At 45.4% G+C, this 9,369-nt stretch overlaps 1 pseudogene; it reads left to right on the forward strand.

Annotated features, from left to right (window-relative positions):
* Positions 1-1,180: 1,180 nt before the first annotated feature.
* Positions 1,181-1,891, forward strand: LOC134413943 (cytochrome b-like; annotated as a pseudogene).
* Positions 1,892-9,369: the final 7,478 nt, after the last annotated feature.

Below are 9,369 nucleotides of genomic sequence, written 5' to 3' on the forward strand. Positions count from 1 at the left end.
CCAGCACAATAGCAGTTGCTGGAATTTTCCTACTCATCCGAACCCACCCTCTATTCAATAATAACCAAACTGCCCTAACCCTGTGCCTCTGCCTAGGAGCTTTATCCACACTATTTGCAGCCACGTGTGCCCTCACCCAAAACGATATTAAAAAAATCATTGTCTTCTCCACTTCAAGCCAACTAGGACTAATAATAGTCACAATCGGACTAAACGTACCCGAACTAGCCTTCTTCCACATCTCAACTCACGCATTCTTCAAAGCCATGCTCTTCCTATGCTCAGGCTCCATCATTCACAGCTTAAATGGAGAACAGGACATCTGAAAAATAGGAGGACTCCAAAAAATATTTCCCACAACCACTTCATGCCGTACCATTGGCAACCTCGCCCTAATAGGAACACCATTCCTCGCAGAATTCTACTCAAAAGACCAAATCATTGAAAGCCTAAACACATCCTACTTAAACACTTGAGCCCTACTCCTAATCCTTCTAGCCACATCATTCACCGTGGTACACACAATCCGCATAACCGTACTAGTGCAGACCGGCTTTGTTCCACCCTTGACCCCAATAAATGAAAATAACCCCGCAGTAACTTCCCCTATCACTCGCCTTGCGCTGGGAAGCATCCTGGCAGGATTCCTCATCACCTCATTCATCAGCCCCACAAAAACCCCTCCAATAACCATGCCACCCTCTATTAAAATAACCTCCCTAATCGTAACAGCCCTAGGCATTGCTGTAGTTCTTGAAATTTAAAAAATAGACCAAAGACTCATCCTCACAAAACAAGCCCCCTTCTCAGTCTTCTCAACATTCCTAGGATACTTTAACCCCCTAACCCACCACCTAAGTATAACCAACTTCCTCAAAGGAGGACAAAACATCGCATCCCACCTAATTGACCTCTCCTGATACAAAATATTAGGTCTAGAGGGGCTAGCCAGCCTACAACTTATAGCAAGCAAAACTGCCACCACCCTCCACTCAGGCCTAATCAAAGCTTACTTAGGATCATTCACCTTATCCATTCTCATCATCCTCGTAGCCACATACAGAAATAACCAATGGTCCTCAACCTTTGTAATAACCACCAAATCCTCAAAATCATCATCAACACCCTAATTGACCTCCCAGCACCATCAAACATCTCAACATGATGAAACTTCGGGTCTCTAGTAGGTGTTTGCTTAATTACTCAAATCGTCACAGGTCTTCTGCTAGCTATGCACTAGACAGCAGATACCCATCTAGCCTTCTCCTCTGTCGCTCACATATGCCGAGACGTACAATTTGGCTGACTCATCCGCAACCTCCACCCAAATGGACCCTCCTTCTTCTTCATCTGCATCTACCTACACATCAGCTGAGGACTCTACTACAGCTCATACCTAAACAAAGAAACCTGAAACATTGGAGTCATCCTCCTCCTAACCCTCATAGCAACTGCTTTCGTAGGATACGTCCTACCATGAGGCCAAATATCATTCTGAGGAGCTACTGTAATCACAAACCTATTCTCTGCCATCCCTTACATCGGGCAAACACTAGTCAAATGAGCCTGAGGCGGGTTCTCTGTCGACAACCCCACACTGACCCGATTCTTTGCTCTCCACTTCCTCCTTCCCTTTGTCATCGTAGGCCTTACTCTCGTCAATCTCACCTTCCTCCACAAAACAGGCTCAAACAACCTGCTAGGCATTCCCTCAGACTGTGACAAGATCCCCTTCCACCCATACTACACCATCAAAGACATCCTAGAGTTCGTACTAATCCTCTCCCTACTCGTCTCACTAGCCCTATTCTCCCTCAACCTCCTAGGTGACCCAGAAAACTTAACTCCAGCCAACCCGCTAGTCACCCCTCCTCACATCAAACCTGAGTGATCTTTCCTATTTGCTTACACCATCCTCTGATCCATCCCAAACAAACTAGGAGGCGTACTAGCTCTAGCCGCCTCAATCCTCATCCTGTTCCTCACCGCACTACTACATAACATCGAAACTATGATCAATACTCTTCCGCCCCCTATCACAAATCCTATTCTGAATCCTTGTTGCCAACATCCACATCCTAACTTTAGTAGGCAGCCAGCCAGTAGAACACCCCTTCATCATCATCGGCCAACTAGCCTCATTCACATACTTCACAATCATTCTAGTTCTGTTCCCCCTTGCGGCTGCCCTAGAAAACAAGCTACTTAAACTTTAATTAACTCTAATAGTTTATAAAAACATTGGTCTTGTAAGCCAAAGATTGAAGACTAAACCCCTCCTTAGAGTTACCCCACCACCCACCTCAGGAAGAAAGGACTCAAACCCTCTGCTCCAACTCCCAAAGCTGGCATTTTTAACTAAACTACTTCCTGACCCTACCGCTAAACAGCTTGAATTGCCCCCCAAGACAACCTCCACACAGGCTCCAACACCACAAACAAAGTCAACAACCCTCACCCCCCAATCAAAAGCAATGCCAGCCCCTCTGAATACAACACAGCCACCCCACTGAAATCCAGCCGGACCAACAACAAACCCCCACTATTCACCGTCCCCTCGTCCATCAACAACCCCAACACATCCCCTATAACAAGCCCCACCATCACAACCAACCGCATCCCAAAACCATAACCAAGAACACCCCAACTACCCGAAGCCTCCGGTTAAGGATCCGATGCCAACGACACTGAATACACAAACACTACCAACATTCCCCCTAAATAAACCATAACAAGTACCAAAGGAATAAAAGGGACCCCCAAACTCACTAGTCAGCCTCACCCCACAACCGCTGCTACAACCAGCCCCAACACCCCATAGTAAGGAGACAGGTTAGATGCAACTGCCAAACCCCCTGGAACAAAACACAGCCCTAAAAAAAAAAACAGATTCTATCATAAATTCCCACTTGGCCTCTCTCCGAGATTTACAGCCTGAAAAGGCGTCGTTACAAAATTTAACTATACAGGAACACCTAAATACGTCCGTCATTCCTTCCCCCTCCCCCCCGCACATTTTCTTCTTGCTTTCAGGGTATGTATAATAATGCATCACACTCTCTACCCCATCAGACAGCTCATGAAGTGTAGGATAATCCACATTACATGTCAAGCTCTTCCACCAAAAACCAAAACATTATCTCCCAAATGGCTGGTATTCAGCCAGCCTACCTACCAGGCACATTCTTGCTTCAGGTACCATACAAGCCACGTATTTCTACCCAAGGCCAAGTCGCAAGCACCACCCAAAGACCCAGGATCTTACCTAATGTACACAACACCCAACCTAGAGAATGAGGAATATCCCAGTACACCTTTGAATTCCCCTAGTGTACAGTATTCGCTCGCCTCCTAGGTAATATTCTCAGCCAACAGCCTTCAAGCATTCTCAAGCAAGAGGACATGGTTATCTATTGATCGTGCTTCTCACGAGAACAGAGCTACTCAACGTCATATGTGCTTTAGGTTATTGCCCTCAAGCGCTTACCTCTCCTATACTTGCTCTTTTGCTCTATTGGTTGTAACTTCAGGATCATAACTTGCTTCATTCCCTCCTCCTTGCCCCTCACAGATACAAGTGGTCGGTTGAATACTCCTCCCTAACTTCATTACCTCAGCATACCGACCTCTTACACTTGTTTTCTTTTAGCATCTCTTCATAAGCCCCTCAAGTGCAGAGCACGTGTTATCTTCCTCTTGACATGTCCATCACATGGCCGCCGAGCATATGAATCCCCAATGTGGAGAGCATTATTAATAATTGGTTAGCTGAGAAAGGCCACACTGATATAATGCCACTGGTTAAGCTGAAGGAGAAAAGTCAGCAGTCATCAAGCTGAAAGGAAGAGTCAGCAGCGACCTTGCTGCAACATGAGGATAGGGAGTTGAGATTAGTCCTGAATATATCCTAAGAATATGTAGAAAGTATCAAAAGTAGAACCATAGGAATGTAGAAGTAGGCGTAGGTGCTGATATGCAAGCTGACCAATCCTGAGCTCAACTTTTGCAATATGTATGAAGCTCATTATTAACTGTATTTAACCCGCCGTACTGATCAATAAAATTGAGCCTGTGATGATCAAACTGATGTCCTGGTTCCCTTCTGTCGACAAATGGTGGAGAATGCGGGCATAACCGAATCTCTGCCCTTTTTCTCGGATTAAAAGAAAAAGGGATTACGCCACGGTCGGGGAAGTTGGGTTTGGGTCCCAGCAGCTGGGACGGTGCCGGAATTTGAAGCACCCTTAAGGTTCACAACTGTGACTTAAGCCAATACGTGTCCACCGGAGCCTGGAGAGCTGCAACAGCGCGCGCTGATTAATAGGTATGGATAGGCAAGCGGCATATGATTTATTTACCGCCTATTTAGAGCGGCGTGGGATAAAAGGGATAGATTTAAAAAAGGAGTTACCAGGGTTATTAGCTTATGGCCATGCTAAGGGTATCTTTTCTAATCCTCATACAGTTCATGAGTTATCAGAGTGGAGAAAGTTTGGGGAAATATTGTGGGATACAGTACTAGACGATGATAAGTCAGCAAAGAAATTCGGGAAGTTATGGCGGGTGGTGTATAACACGTTACTTCAGCAGGTCTCTGAGAGAAAGGCAGCAGAAAGGGCAACAGAAGCTCATAAGAGGAATATAGGGTATGGTCGTGAAGATGATCCCCTGGCACCTTCTGTAACTAAGGTACTTATGCCTAAGAGTCCCCAGCAAAGTGGTGTGGAGGATTTCTCTATAGGCGCAGTGGAACCGTTTGCACCTTTCCTGTCAGAGGGGGAGGGCGAGTCGGATGGTGGGGGTAGGGGCAAGCCAGCTTTGCCTCCGCCACCAGCTTCAGGCGGGTCGGATGGTGGGGGTAGGGGCAAGCCAGCTTCGCCTCCGCCGCCAGCTTTGCCTCCGCCGCTTCCCCTCAGTGAGCCGGCTCCGGTTACAGCTTCGGTGGGGGGGTCACCTCCCCCGCCCGAGCCGGCTCCAGCGGGGGGGCTGGCTCCCCCTCGCAGGCTGGCTCCGCTTGAGTCGGCTCCGGTTTCACTGTCAGCTCCAGCGGGGGAGGGGGGGCTCCCGCTTCCCCCGCGCGAGCCAGCCTCTGCTTCACTGCCCCCCCCGCGCGAAAACTCGGTGTCTGCACCGAAGCGCCAGGAGCATAGCACCCTTAAAGGGCCAGATCCCATCCCAGGGGCGCACCGTGATCCATGGGGGGAGATGGCTAAACAGAGGAGGGAAGCTTGGGCTGCTTTGGCGAAAGAAGTAATGCAAATGGGGGATGGTGAGGCGGTGGAAATAGCTTCTAGTCTTGCATGTCCAGTTACATACACACCACAGTATGATGGACAGGGGAACCTTACGCATAATATAGCAGAATATACTCCCTTAGATTGGAAGCTGTTAACTCAGCTACGTTCTACGGTTAGTCAGTTTGGAGTAAAAAGTGAACCTGTTAAGCAAATGTTAGATTATCTTTTTAATACTCAGGTTTTATGTCCTAATGATTTAAGAGGAATAGTTCGGTTGATATTCACTCAGCATCAGCAGTTATTATTTAATGCCCATTGGCACGCGTTGGTAAATGAATCGGTTGCTGTACAACGAGCCCAGGGAGACCCATTACATGGGGTGACAGTAGAGGAGCTGATGGGCTTAGGGGCATTTTTACGTACAGAGGCACAGATGATATCGGGAGCTGATAAACTTAGAGAGTCTATGAGGTTGGTGCGTGCTGCAATAGATATGGTTAAAGAGCCAGGAGGGTTACCGGCTTATATGGGCATTAAACAAGGTAGAAAAGAATCATTTGGAAATTTTATCGATAGAACAGCTATTGCTATAGATCGGGCTGGTGTTGCAGGGTGCTATTGAAGCAGGTGTGCTTTGCAAAATAGCAATCCAGCAACCCAAAGAGTGTTAGCTACTTTAGGGGCAAACTGGACTATTGAGGAAGCATTAGAGTGAATGGCATTAATGCCAACAGCTTCACAGACATTTATAGCAGAAGCCTTAAAGGAATTAGGATTAGGGTTGCAAAAGCATAGTCTACTCAAAATCAGGTGTTAGCTGCTCTTGCTCCTCTCCAAAGCGGCTCACTGGCAGTCACGTAAAGAGGCTCGAGACCATTCATCAAGTGTTACCGATGCGGCAATGAGGGACAGACACAAGTTGCCGCCGTGACATCGGAGACACCAGCTGCTGCCGTGACATCGCTGCTACCTCCTGTCTGCAACCCGCAACAACACGGAGCCTCGGCTTGGACTTATCAGCAGCAGTAGACATCACACTAATGACAAACCGGCCTGAGAGGATACCCACTGGAGTAAAGGGTCCTCTTATATTAAATGGACAAACATGTGGAGCATTATTGCTGGGACGTTCCTCTATAACTATGTTGGGATTATTTGTTTTGCCTGGTGTTATCGATGCGGACTTTACAGGGGAAATACAAATTATGGCTTACACCCTTTATCCTCCGATTAAAATTACAAAAGGACAACGCATTGCACAATTGGTACCACTGTCACAAATGACATCGGGAATACAATCATTTACTGGGCAAGCACGGGATGAAAAAGGTTTTGGCTCTACTGGTGTTACACTTTATCTGTGGATTTACAAAATAGACCAAAACAAAAGGTTGAAATTACCTATGGGCATCAAAGCATAACCCTTTATGGATTATTGGATACAGGAGCAGATACTAGCATCATTTCTCCAGAAGCATGGCCACAACATTGGCCTCTATTTCCCTCATCAAACATGCTCACAGGAGTGGGAGGATTTACATTGGCAAGCAGGTTGCCGTCTTTGTCTGTGTGCATTGAGAATCAACAAATATCTGCTGTGTTTTCAATTGTTCAACTGCCTCCTACAGTTTCCTGCTTAATTGGAAGGGACATTTTAACACAATTGGGAGTGGTGTTAACTGATCAGCACCCTTTGGGGTAATTGCCATTGCTTGGACTTTCCCCATTCCACTCACCTGGAAAACGGATACATCGGTGATGGTTAAGCAATGGCCATTAAAAGGGGAGAGTCTTATGCATGCCCATGAATTGGTACAGGAACAATATACAAAGGGACACCTGCGACTGTCCACAAGTCCTTGGAATACACCTATTTTTGTAATCAAAAAGAAATCAGGGAAATATCGTTTGATACATGATTTGAGGGCTGTAAATGACCAAATGGAACCAATGGGGGCCTTACAGCCTGGTCTTCCAAATTCAGCTATGATTCCAGAACACTGGCCACTTTTAATTATTGACCTAAAGGATTGTTTTTTCACTATTGGCCTGCATCCTGATGACATGAAGAGATTTGCTTTTACTTTACCAGCAATAAATCGTGGGGAACCAGATAAAAGATTTGAATGGACATCTCTTCCGCAGGGCATGCGCAACTCTCCCACTTTATGTCAGCTTTATGTTGATGCAGCATTACAGCCACTACGTCGTAAATGGCCAGCAACTATAATATATCATTACATGGACGATATTTTGTTTGCACAGCAACAGCCATTCTCCTCTTTACAGATTAACACCATTATAAATACTCTTGCTGCATATTCACTTGTTATTGCTGCAGAGAAAATTCAGACTACAAAACCCTGGAAATATTTGGGATGGACTTTGACGGATCAAATAGTGATACCACAAAAATTGGAATTACAATTGGACATTAAAACTCTACATGATGCACAGAAGTTGCTGGGAGACTTACAGTGGCTGAAACCTATTGTGGGAATACCAAATCACTTATTAGAAGCCCTACGGCCTTTGTTAAAAGGCGTGGACCCTACTACTCCTGTACACCTGACAAAGGAGCATCATCTTGCCTTGCAGCAAATTAGTAACTGTGTACAGCAAGGGTATGTGTCTCGTCGACAACTCGACCACCCCATTGACCTTACTATTTGGAATAGCCCTTGCCACTTGCTTGGTGCTCTCTCTCAGTTGCAAAAGAAAACGGGGGAGATACGGATGTTGGAATGGTTATCACCACCACTACAGCATAAGAAAACAATATCTTCAAAAATTGAACAATTGGCTGCATTAATCAAAAAGGGGCGTCTCAGAATTCTTGAAGTGGATGGTAGAGAACCTGCTACTATTAGATTGCCTATGGAAAAAGAAACCTTGGACTGGTACTTGATAAATTCAAAGAATTTACAAGAAGCATTATTGATGTCACCTGCTAAAGTAGAGACTAGTAAATTAGTGCCTAGAGTTTTGCAATGGATGACAGAATGGAACTGGATTACTCGACCTTTAAGAGAAGAAAACCCCATAGAAGGAGCTATTACAGTTTTTACAGATGCAGGAAAGAAATCAAGGCGTGCTGCTGTTACCTGGCAAGAAAAAGGACAATGGAAGCATCAACTCCTCACAGCAGACCCTGCAGATAGCTTACAAACTTTGGAATTGTTAGCAGTAGTATGGGCGGTGTCCAACTTACAGGAGCCTTTAAATGTGGTCACAGACTCTATGTATGTTGCAGGAGTAGCCAAACGAATAGAGGAAGCAGCAATTAAGGAAGTGAATAATAAATGATTGTATGAGTTACTGATACAGTTAAGGAAGGCTTTACGAGAAAGAAAGGCAGCATATTCTGTGATTCATATTAGGAGCCATAAGTGGTCTGAAGGTTTAGGAGAAGGGAATGAACGTGCAGATAAATTGGTTACCCTACCCATTGATAATTCTTGTCCTATTGACAAGCACACATTGGCCAGAGAAGCACATAGTAGATATCATCAAAATGCAAGAGGTTTGGCAAAACACTTTGAGCTGAGTTTGTCAGAAGCCAAGGCCATTGTCAGAGCATGTCCAACATGTAGTTATCATAATGGTGGGATAGGTCTAGGCATCGGGGTTAATCCTCGAGGTTTAAAAATAAATGAGATATGGCAAATGGATGTTACACACGTAGCTAGATTCGGTAAAGTCAAGCATGTGCACGTCACCATAGATACATATAGTCATTACATATGGGCTACGGCTCAGGCAGGACAGAAAGCTATACAGGTTATCAGACATCTGTTAAGTTGTTTCGCTGTTATGGGAGTTCCAAAGAGTATCAAAACGGATAATGGTCGAGGTTATGTAAGTGCTAGGGTCCGGAAGTTTTTGAATCAGTGGTCTGTTAAGCACGTGACAGGTATTCCACACTCTTCTACTGGACAGGCAATAGTGGAAAGAGCAAACGGTACCCTTAAGCAGTATATTGAAAAACATCAAGATTTGACAGATCCACAAGCATGTTTGGCTAAGGTTTTGTATGTGATTAATCATTTATGCATTTTTGGGGAAGATGCAATGAAACATCATCCGAGGTCAGGTCAGGAAAATACTAAGGAAACAGAGGTCTGGGTTAAGT

Source organism: Melospiza melodia, unplaced genomic scaffold (assembly GCF_035770615.1).
Source record: "Melospiza melodia melodia isolate bMelMel2 unplaced genomic scaffold, bMelMel2.pri scaffold_62, whole genome shotgun sequence".
In the NCBI taxonomy this organism is placed as follows: domain Eukaryota; kingdom Metazoa; phylum Chordata; class Aves; order Passeriformes; family Passerellidae; genus Melospiza; species Melospiza melodia.